The following is a 13,045-nucleotide window of genomic DNA, read 5'->3' on the forward strand; positions in this document are numbered from 1 at the left end:
ACATATCCATTGGACCTTGCCTATATAACAAGACTCATCTTCATTGTATTGGTTAATACAGTTGATCAGTTTTGCATATTGATGAAAATACAATTTATTCTTGTCAAACTATTGTCTCTCTTTTTTGTGTTTTTCATTGTCTCTTTGATCTTTACAAAACCTCACAAGATTGATCAAAGATACAAATAAAAACTTATAATAACAAAACCCTAACTTTCTCACCAAATTGGGTACCTAACCCTAACCTCTACACTACATCTTTTTGTTATTCGCTTAATTTTTATTTTTATGTTATGTAGCAAGACGACCATGCTAGCAGATCAAGTCCTCTCTTGTTGCACCCTTTTCTTTTGTAGATCTATTTATTGACCTAGTGTCCCGCATGCACATCTAAATTTCTTCTCTCCCTTGTTTGTTTCCAAATAGCAATCATGGCTAGGGTTTACTCTAGTGACATTTGTAGGGATTACCATGACACCCCATAGTGCTCAAACGCCTCCTGCGAGTGCCATTGATTAGATTGAATGAGGACAATAGAGGTTGGAGAGAGAAGGCATCATGCCCCCAAGCAAGTCTTGTGGCCTGCTCAAGTGGGCGATCAAGTTCCTCATGCCCCCACGTGTTGGTTATGGCCACAAACAGGATAAACGTTTATCCTTGCCAACAACAAACGATAAAACCTGATGTCATTCCTTTATTTATTCTATTCAAATTCACTCTCATTCCTCTTTTAAGGCTCTAACAGTTTTAAAATATCTATGAAGTTATTTATATTTATAGACTCTTCCAAGGCCCATTTCGACCTCTACACAGGTCACTACCAGGCATTGCTAGTAGGTTTAATCAATGTAAATTCTTCCTTAAATGCTAATTTCTTAAATTTTAGTGCATTTATTTAAATGCAAACACATCTATTAAAACGCAAAGGCATATGATACTATGTTTAACGAAACAGCTCTGTGAGGGAGCAGATTTGATCATGGTTCTCCTCTTTTGCTTTATCTCTGCTTTTTAAGGCATAAGAACCTGTATCTACTCACAACACATATAACCTTAACAAGAAACTTTACACACATGCATATATAATTTTTCTTTCTAAACACAGAAAAAACTGAAGCATTCTGGCAGAACTAAAAGTTATAAGTTATATATATATATATATATATATCACTTAATCATCTTATTTTTGTAAAGACTATATATACATATATATATATATATATATATATATATATATATATATATATATATATATATATATATATATATATATATATATATATATATATATATATCACTTAATCATCTTATTTTTGTAAAGACAATGCATATATATGACTCTATGAAGAAATTCCCATCAATTCCTTAATTTTTCTCTCACCATCAATAAGCCACGGTTCGTGCAGTTTTGAATTTGTTGGTTTATATATAGTTGTAGGTTTTCATCTGTATCTTTATTCTCTATTTTCAAACTCCTAGTTTTGTACAGGCAGTGAGGATGTTAGTAAACGCTGTGGAATCCAATTTTATATAAGTTGATTACATTTGCTTGAAAGTTTCTAAAGCCTTTTTGACAAATCTGTCAGAGCATACCTTTCTTAAAGCATTGCTGTAAGTTTGTATATCCTCTTTTTGCAAGCCCATATTGCATATTATGTAATCCATATCCAATTATTTTCTACAATCTATTTGTAAAGATTCATCTGTCTTTACAATGTCTTTGGTTTCTTCTAAGTAGTGCTTAGTCCTTTCAAGTAATAGGTGATTAGATTATATGCTTGTATCAAGTTATTTCGTTTATTTAGCAATTTTTTAGTCCAATTCAATATGATATAAAATATCATTGTAGAAAATGTCTATTCAGTTTTTAGAATGTATGAATGCATAAATTATCTTCTTATACCATAACTTATATATTGATACATCCTAAAAAATGAATATAATCATTTCCAACGCATACTTTTTAAATGTTCTGCTATAACATTTTGCACAATTCATGCATGTTCCTTTCGCATGCCAGCTCTACAGTCATAGCTTATCACCCGGTCACATTTGCAAAAGTTGTTTTCTTTTAAGCCGTCAGATCTGTGCTAATTATGATCTCATTACAGTCTTTGAGATCACCTTTCCTTAATTGTATGCCATCATCATTTCCTCGATATGCTTAGATGCTTAACATAGATTCTTATGAGAGTCCACCTTAGGTTGCTTATTAAGTATTTGTTAAAATGGCTAATCTTTTTTTAGAAGTCAAGTTCATTAAAGGCCAATATGTTATTGTTATTAAAACATTTCATGCTAAAAGATGAATACTCCTTCCTCAGTTTTTTTAAGTGTTATTCTTGATTAAGGCTTGAAATAAGGCTTGAAATAGTTTATTAAAATAATTATTAAATTATATTTTTGAAAGTGAAAACATTCATTATGTTGTCTATGTTGTCTAGATGTTATATTTAAACCCTCGTTAGATTATAATATGATCATAATGAACTCTTATTTTTCCCTTGTTTTAAGCTAGAATGATTTTTGAGTATTGTATTATGGGAACAAATTTAATTAGATACCCTCATAAGATTATGTCAAGATCAATCTTGTCAAGATTTGATAATAGCACCTAACATTTGATTTTATAAAGCAAGTTACCTATATTTGGAGTTCAAGAAATAGAGAAGATTCTCCTTCCAATAGGAACTAGGCAAAAATTTTATGATGCCCTTATGGTAGATATGTAAGGTTATCACCTTGTGAACTAACATTGGGACTATATCAATTAACATTAGCTAACAAAAGAGCTAGAAAAATAATACCTAATACCATCATCATGTTCATGGTGAATTACTTTAACTTATTTTTGTGGTTTTCAGTAAATCTTTTTTTTTTTTTTGGCAAAGTGAAAAACCCCATATATTGATATTTAGAATAATAAAGTTTACAAATAGTTACATAGAGAACATAAGGTTGAGTCAAAAGGGAGCTCGAAACCAATGAAATAAAAAAGAAATCATAATTTTAAAGTAAATTTTTATCATCATTTTATAGTCTTTAAAAATATCATAGTCAATTCAGGATTATGCTTGATAAAGTATTGGTTATCAATATACTTGATTATTCAAAGGTTATATATCTTGTCTTATTTACATGATTGATAATAGTTGATCTTTGTCTCATGGAAACTCCTAGAATAACATAGTTTGTTCCCTCTAATGTAAAGGGTAAAGTGTAGACGATCATTTAATCTTCTTGTGTTTTTTATGGTTTCTTGATTTCTTGATATGAATGTATTTGGATGCTTGTGCATGATTTTGTAAGCTCTTATATGTTGGTATTTTGGATATGTTGGTATGGTTTTGTCATTGGTGTCAACACCTATCAACACTTGTCAACACTTATCAGCACTTGGAGTTTCTTGGTTATGTTCATTGACATGTTCAGTGACTTATGCACAGTCACCAGTATTTGGTTTACCGGCACTTGGAATGACTTGGAGATTACTTGGTTATGTCGAAGACATTGTTTGGACACTTTGTTATGGTAATTTGGTCATTGGTCTATTCGGGTTTGCATATTTGCTGTTACCGACAAATAGGTCCAGGTTATGCACCGACAAGCATATCTATTCTAGATCAGCATGACACATCATGAAGATGATTCGTTATTATTGTAAATGCATTGAGCCAACATGATGCATCACATATTGACTCATTTGTAATTGATTTTATTATAATATCTCTAGTGATCTGACCTACTCATTTGGTCTTAGGTTTTGGTATAAATGTAAGATCTCATTTGTGAGATTGGTGTGTGAATGGTTATGGGAATGTAATAAGTGGTAGAGCATAAGGTATATGTGAATATAAGAAGAGCTATACATGCAAACATCATTCAAGATTGAAGGAATATTTGAAGAAAGCAAATCAAGAGCTTAACTGGTACTGAATCCAGCATATGAAGATGCTATTTTGAGAAGTACATTATCATTGGATTTAACCATCCAATTGTAGTCAGTGTGACTCCCATTTTGTGATTGAGTAGTGAACTCTAGGCAGTTGGTCTTTCTGCATGTGCATAATTCATATTGTACACACATACTATTTGCAGTAGTATCATCTGATTGTGGGTAAGGCTTCCCACTGTGGATTTTCCCCTTACAGGGTTTCCACGTACAAATATCTGTGTTATATGTGTTGTGGATGTTATTGTCTTTCTGTTTCATGCATTAAACTTTACCGGTACTGCAATTAATTGTTAATATTGTCTACCAACATAAAGTTTGGTTTACCGATATTAAGCATTAAGTTTGGATAAGTTATATTTGGTTTGAAATTTATCAACAACTGATTCACCCCCCCTCTCAGTTGTCTCCGAGACCTAACAATTGGTATCAAAGCCTAGTCCTCTTTTTGCAGAATTTTAACAGATTGAGGAGATCCTATGTCTTCTAACTGTTTTAGGAAGGACAGTCTGAAACTTGATGGAACTAATTGTGGCATATGGAAGATCAGGATGGAGACACATCTAAATTGCATTGGAAAGGATATATGGGATGTTACAAAGAATGGATATGTTGCTCCTACTCAAGGTCAACCTATTCCATCAACCTTGGCTAAAGATGAGGAAAATGATTGCAAAGCAAGAGAAGAACTTTTGAGCGCATTGTCGGATCAACAAATCATGAGATTATCAAATAGATCTACTACTAAAGATATTTGGGACAAATTGGAGACATTGACTGAAGGTGATTCCACAGTCAAAATTGCAAAATTGGAATGCTTTTGGGTCAGGTATGAAAATTTGAAAATGGAAGAAGATGAAAGGATTTTTGCTTTTATGGAAAGAGTAAATGAAATTGTTTTGGGTATACAATGTTGTGGAGGAACCTTAAGTGAAGATGAAATTGTTTCTAAATTTTTAAGAGCATTGCCACTGGCATATAAGATGAAAGTTACTGCTATAAATGAATTGAGAACAATGCCTAATACATCAGTATCTAGAGACACTTTGGTTGGAAAACTTCAGCTTTTGAACTTGAGGAATTTGGTCCTATTACTACAATTAAGAAAGATTTAGCTTTCAAGGCATCATCATCATCTGAAAAATCTGATTGGAAAGCCTTTTATGCAAGAGAACTTGAAGCACTACTTGCAAGGAAACTACCTAAAGGTCTAGTTAGAAGTAAGTATGAAGGTAAAACACCATTTAAATGTTTTAACTGCAATAAAATTGGTCATATGGCATCTAGGTGTCCTGATAGACATGCAAGATTGAAAGAAGAAGCTAAAAGAACATATAAGCCTAACCTTGAATATCAGAGATACAAATTTAAGAAGAATAGAGACAAATATTGTTACTATGCTGATGAAAGAGTTACTGATGATTCTGATGAAGAATCGATAGACAAAGGATGGGCTTTTGTTGCTATAATAGAAGATCAACCGACACCTATTGTTCAACTGGTAGAACAGGCCCTGGCAGCTAAAATTGAAGATAAGGATGAATGGATCATTGATTCTGGATGTTCACATCATATGACTGGTGATAAAAGTAAATTCTTAACCTTTCAAGAATACAATGGAGGTCTAATAAGATTTGGAGATGATAAAGCTTGTTTGATCAAAGGAAGGGACTATATCTTTTGATGGTAAGCACAATACTGATAATGTTTACTATGTTGAAGGTTTGAAGCATAATCTTTTGAGTGTTGGTCAATTAGTTGAAAAAGGTTTTCAGTTACAATTCAAGAATGGTAAATGCATAATCATGAACACAACTAGTTTAGAAATTGCAACCGATAATCAGACTAAAGGTAATATCTTTCATTTGAATAACCATGAGAAGGCATGCTTGATTGCACATATTGATGAAAGTTGGTTATGGCATAAGAGACTTTGTCATGTAAATTTTGATTGCATTGTGAAAATCAGTACAACTAAGGCAGGAAGGGATTTACCTAAGATTGTTAAACCTCACAATCCGGTATGTAAGGAATGCCAATTTAGAAAGAAAGTTATAACATCTTTTGAGAGTATACCAGAAAAATCCAATAATGTTCTTGACTTAATTCATACTGATTTATGTGGTCCAACAAGAACTAGAAGTTTACAAGGAGATAGATATTTTATGCTAATCATTGATGACTATTCTAGAATGTGTTGAGTTACTTTTCTCAGGGAGAAATCATAAGATTTTGGGAAATTCAAACTATTCAAGGTGATGGTAGAGAATGAAACCAGTAAGAAAATCAAATGTTTGAGATCAGATCAAGGAGGTGAATTCACATCTAAGGAATTTAATACATTCTGTGAAGTGAATGGAATTAGGAGATAGTTACCAACACCTCGGACACCCCAGCAGAATGGAATTGTGGAAAGGAAGAACAAAACTATTTTGGATGTAGCTAGAAGCATGATATTAGAAGAAAATCTACCTCATGTATATTGGAGAGAAGCAGTGAATACAACAGTTTACACATTCAATAGAGTTCACATCAAAGGTGAAACCGGTAAGACCCCTCATGAACTATGGTTTGCTAATACTCCTACTCTGAAATATTTTAGAATATTTGGAAGAAAATGCTATATTAGAAGAGATTAGTATATTGGAAAATTTGATCCTAGAAATGATGAAGGAATATTTCTTGGCTATTCATCTAAAAGCAAGGCATATAGATGTTTTAATAAGAGATTGCAGAAAATTGTTGAGAGTGCAAATGTGAAGATTGATGAACAGTTTAGAGGTAATTCAAGGTACATGGACTCTGAACTAGCAATAGAAATAATATCAAATGAACCTACAATAAGTACATCGGTATAAAATGTTGATCCAGTCACACCAACATCATCTGAGGATTCAACAGTGACTGAAGAATAACAACAAGTAAAGACACCCCAGTATGTAAGATTGAACCACTCTGAAAATCAGATAATTAGGAACAAGTATCAAGGTGTTATGACTAGAGGAAGAATGTGCAATGAAGAGGTATGTCTTATTTCTCAAATTGAACCAGCATCAGTTAATTAGGCATGTGAAGATAAACATTGGATTAAAGCTATGGAAAATGAATTGGAACAAATTGAAAATAATAACACATGGACACTGGCTCCTCGGCCTATAGACAGAAATGTAATTGGAACTAAATGGGTATTCAGAAATAAACTCAATGAAGATGGTAAGGTGATCAGAAACAAAGCAAGATTAGTGTGTAAGGGATATTCACAGAAAGAAGGAGTTTATTATAATGAAACCTTTGCACCGGTAGCTAGAATTGAGGCAGTCACATTATTCTTGGCTTTTGCAACACACAAGAACTATAAAGTATATCAAATGGATGTTAAGTGTGCATTTTCGAATGGTGATCTTGAAGAAGAAGTTTACATTGAACAACCTAATGGATTTTCATTGACAAATGACAAAGATATGGTTTGCAGGTTAAAGAAAGCTTTATATGGACTAAAGCAAGCTCCTAGAGCTTGGTATGCTAGATTGGACAAATATCTTTTGAAGATTGGTTACACTAAAGGTAATGCTGACATCAATCTATATTAAAAAGTGACTAATGATGACATCTTAGTTATAGAAGTTTTTGTTGATGATATAATCTTTGGAGAAGAAGATGGATTGTGTAAAGACTTTTCTAATAAGATGCAGGAAGAATTTGAAATGTCTATGATTGGGGAAATAAAATTCTTTTTAGGATTGCGGATTTCACAAACTGATAAAGGTATATTCATATGTCAATCTAAGTACTTAAAGGAATTACTAAATAAATTTGGCATGGAAAACTCTAAATCGGTAAGTACACCTATGACTACAACTGATAAACTATCATTGAAGGATGAATCAACACCTGTTAATCCGACAAGATACAAATCTATGATAGGAGGTTTACTGCATTTGACATAAAAAAGACCTGATATTATGAATGTAGTATGTATTGTTTCAAGATTTTAGAGTAATCCTAAAGAAAATCATGAATCAGCAGTGAAAAGGATTTTCCGATATCTACAAGGCACTACAAATCTTGGTTTATGGTATCCTAAAGATGAAAATTTTGATTTATGTGCATACACAGATGCAAATTGGGTAGGAGATGTAGATGACAGAAAAAGTACCACCAATGGAGCATTCTTTCTTGGTAGCAGATTAATTTCTTGATTGAGCAAGAAACAGAGTTGCACATCTTTATCAACAACAGAATCAGAATATGTTGCAACAACAACTAATTGTAGCCAGGTATTATGGATCAAGCAAATGTTAAAAGACATAAAAGTAAAATGCAAGGAACCTATAACTATTTACTGTGATAATATGGAAGTAATTGACATATCTAAGAATCTGGTATTTCACTCAGAAACTAAAAGAGAATGTTGAAGCAAAAGAAGTGAAATTGGTTTATGTGAATACTAAAGAGCAGATTGCAGATATTTTTACTAAGCCTTTGCCTAAGGAGACTTTTGAATATCTCAAAGAGTATGATGGGGTTATACTGCCACTGATAGAGACTTAGACAGTTGATGTTTGTCATCAACAGACAGAATTAATAGAGAAATATTTTTCCGGCTTTGATGAGGAGAGCTACTTCTTAGGGGGAGTATTTGGATAAATCGATAAGTTGGTATTTTGTGATAAGTTCTATGAACTATTTGAATCTAGTTTTGTATTGCTTTGGCATTTGATGTCAAATGGGGAGAGATATCTAAGGAAAAACACATTATCTTTTGGGGAGAGATTGTTGGAGAGATTTTTACTCTTTGTATTTGTATTTTGATTTCTGGTTAATGATCTCTTTGGAAGATTGTTGGTTTTTGGTTTTTGGCATTTCTGTTTTGGCACTTTGATTGTTTTTCCATCTTGTGTTGCCATCAATGCCAAAGGGGGAGATTGTTGGTATTTTGGATATGTTGGTATGGTTTTATCATTGATGTCAACACGTGTCACCACTTGTCAACACTTATCAGCACTTGGAGTTTCTTGGTTATGTTCACCAGCATGATCAGTGACTTATGCACAGTCATCGGTATCTGGTTCACTGACAGATTATATTATTCACCGACACTTGGAATGACTTGGATATTACTTGGTTATGTCGAAGATATTGTTTGGACACTTTGTTATGGTAATTTGGTCATTGGTCTATTCGGGTTTGCATATTTGTTGTTACTTGTAAATAGGTCCAGGTTATGCATTGGCAAGCATATCTATTCCAGATCAGCATGACACATCATGAATATGATTCATTATTATTGTAAATGCATTGAGTCGACATGATGCATCGCATATTGATTCATTTGTAATTGATTTTATTGTAATATCTCTAGTGAGCCAACCTACTCATTTGGTCTTAGGTTTTGGTATAAATGTAAGATCTCATTTGTGAGATTGGTGTGTGAATGGTTATGGGAATGTAATAAGTGGTAGAGAATAAGGTATATGCAAATATAAGTAGAGCTATACACGCATACATCATTCAAGATTGAAGAAATATTTGAAGAAGGCAAATCAAGAGCTTAACCATTACTGAATCCAGCATATGAAGATACTATTTTGAGCAGTACATTATCATTGGATTTAACCATCCAATTGTAGTCAGTGTGACTCCCATTTTGTGATTGAGTAGTGAGCTCTAGGCGGTTGGCCTTTCTACATTTGAAGACTCCATATTGTACACACATACTATTTGCAATAGTATCATCTGATTGTGGGTAAGGCTTCCCACTTTGGTTTTTCCCCTTATAGGGTTTTCATGTACAAATATCTATGTTATATGTGTTGTGGATGTTATTGTCTTTCTATTTCATGCATTAAACTTTACTGGTACTGCAATTAACTATTAAGACTGTCTACTAGCATAAAGTTTGGTTTACCGGTATTAAGCATGAAGTTTGGATAAGTTATATTTAGTTTAAAATTTATTAACAACTGATTCACCCCCCCCCCACCCCCCCTTCTCACTTGTCTCCAGGACCTAACATTATATGTACTTGTATTTTTCTATGTGCTCTTGTATTCTTATTTATGCATAGTATGCTATGTGTATTTTTGGAATGCTTCTATATGATTGGTGTTGAAGACATGTTGAAGATACTTTTTTTTGGAGCTAATAGCTATGACATGTTCTCTTTTAATAATCTCATTTACTTAATTATTATCCATGTAATGAATTGAGTGGACTGATTTACTTTTGTGTGTAAAAATATTAGTTAGAAACACATGGATGCATTCTTCTATGTAGAGATAAATTCATGTTATGTTTGCCTCTTAGAAGAAATGTGATTGAGATAAATTCATGTCATGTTTGTCTTTATATTTAGTTGATATATATCTCGTGTGCCCATGATATCATTAAAAATAGTGTTAGAACATTTAGATATATCATGCTGCAAAAATTCTATTATTCTTATTAAATTTGCATTGCTAGTCTTCATCATGATGGGTCAGATATTCTTCATGTCAATAAGAATTCTAGGGAAGTGTAATTACTTCATTGAAGGGTGAAAACTTTTTTTTATATTGTTCTCATGTGTGGTGTTCTTGAGGGAGATAAATGTTTGGAGGTCTTCTCATGGTGGCCTTCATATTTTCTAAACTACGTATTCATTGTGTCCGATCTTGTGGTCTATTGTAGAGGAATATATTTCTTTATATTCTGCCTCAATGTTGGCTTGTGTACTCTATATTTATGTTGAAATATAATTTCATGTCTCTAATCTTGTATATTTGAACACCTGGTATTAATTTATGCTTGATTATGTGAATTATGTTAACGTGATATTATGGTGGTCCTTACATTAATATTGAGATAAATAAAATATAGAATGATATTTTAAATAGAAGCACTATTGTTTCTTTTTTTTGTAATAAAGGTAGAACTATACAAATTAAAAGTATCTTTAAACTTTTTTTTGTTTTGTAACATAACAAAATACATGTAAAGCGACCAAGAGAAGATATTTTTTAATATCATCTTGCAAGTACATTTACAACTTGTTTGGATTATAAGCATTCTCTAATATCCCACATATTTACACAAGGGTGTTACTGAGGCTTCTCCAAGGCTTTCATCATTTTTGCAACATTTCTACTTGTACACAAGAGAAAAAAATTATGCAAGGCCATGGTGATGGTAGCCTCTTAATTGTTGGCTTGCTCGCATGCCACCTCTGAAATAGGAGGCCTCCAAGGGAGTTAGGTACACTAAAGAAAACATACAACAACCAATATAAAAAATTCACAACTCACAAACACATAGCATAAACACCTAATAACTCAAGGATGGACAAATACATACATATCCTCACAAGCTTTACAAAGGGGGAGATGAGGTGACATAACGTGCAATGGAAAATATAATATCATAAGCATTAATTCAATAAATTTCCTCCAAAAATTTAACATATAATCACACTTTTATTTTACCCATGATCCATATACAAAAATAAGAAATGGAAACTCATACTCAATCTCCTCCTCAAAGGAAGAATATTTCCCCATCAAAGATTCTACACTCACTCAAATTCATATTTAGGGTTATTTCATGAAGTGAAAAATCATACCTCATACAACCCTACCCGATACATCAAACACCATTGCAAAAAGGTGAAACAAAAAAAAATAATATGCAATAGTTCATTTTTGATCATTAAAACATGTATAAAAGTATCACATGAAGAAATGAGCCTTGGAGTCTAACTCTCCAAGGTATTCTAAAGGTGATATGATTTCATCAAGACCATTTATTTTCCAACACAATCTCCTTCTTAAGGCTCTTATCTCACTCCTCTACTAAAGAAAATAAAGATTGAAAAGAAACGAATAAGTTCTTCCTTATCTTCAAAGGGGATTATATAGAAATTCATGGTTTTAGTTCTTGAATGGGGAGTAACACTTGTCCCTTTGTCATTATATATCAATACACACACCCCATAGGCTCTCACACATTTGAGACTAGGGGAGAATTTCAATGTACTCGTACACTCTTCCCATGAAAGTATTAGAGGGTGACTCACACATGTGAGAGACCTTGTGGGATTTTCTAAGCTTGTAAATAAACTCTAGAGGATGGAGGTTGTATCTGATGAGTCAACTATCACACAACCTCCATTTTCTAAAATTGTCACTATTTTTTAGGGGAATCTAAGTAGGATTTAATCTAGGTACCTATCTAATAGCTACCCACCCTATGGCTCCAAAAAACATAAAATAAGATATTTTAAGACCCTTTAAAAAACTCAAAAATGTTAATGATCACATATTCAAATCCTAGTGGTCTTAGAACACAAAAAATATCAAATATAGATTCTTGAACCATATTACATAAATTACATCACATAGAGACTATATTCCCTCCAAATGGACTATAGTCTAGCATTACAAATATAGTAACATTAGGGTTTCCTAGAGACCTCTAATAACATAGAACATTGAATCAATCTACACCCTTAAATTCAAACATCAATCCATCTTTAAAACCTCATAGATGAAGAAAAAAAATTAAAGATACATGTTTAAACTTGTGCCTATAAATTAGATTCTATGATTTAGCTCAATAAGTCATTTCAATAAAATGCAATTATTTTGATTCCAATTAAGTGTAATTCACAAGATTCATAATCATTGCTATAGATACCTAAAATTATCATAGATTAATTAAATAATTTTTTTTTTAAAAATTATTTTATCCTGTCTTCTATTAATTACACTAATCCTCTTCTAACATTTCCCCATTTAAATAAATATTTTTATTTATTTAAATTATCCTTTCTCTAAATTAAATAGATATTTTATTTATTTAATTGGCCTCGCCTCTTCTATTAATTAAATAATTATTTATTTATTTAATTAATTCATTAGCTTTTTCCCTCCATGACACTTGTCACTCATCTCTTAATTTACCTTTAACCACCTCTCTAATATTTTCCTATTTTTTATACTTACCCTCTAATCTGAGGCGACCATTTATCCTTCCACCTCTTAATCCTATCCCTCCATTTCTAGGGTGTTCTCTATAACAGAGGATCCTTTCCCTATCCCTCCATATAGGAGTTAATCA

The sequence above is a fragment of the Cryptomeria japonica genome, chromosome 2, assembly GCF_030272615.1.
Source record: "Cryptomeria japonica chromosome 2, Sugi_1.0, whole genome shotgun sequence".
In the NCBI taxonomy this organism is placed as follows: domain Eukaryota; kingdom Viridiplantae; phylum Streptophyta; class Pinopsida; order Cupressales; family Cupressaceae; genus Cryptomeria; species Cryptomeria japonica.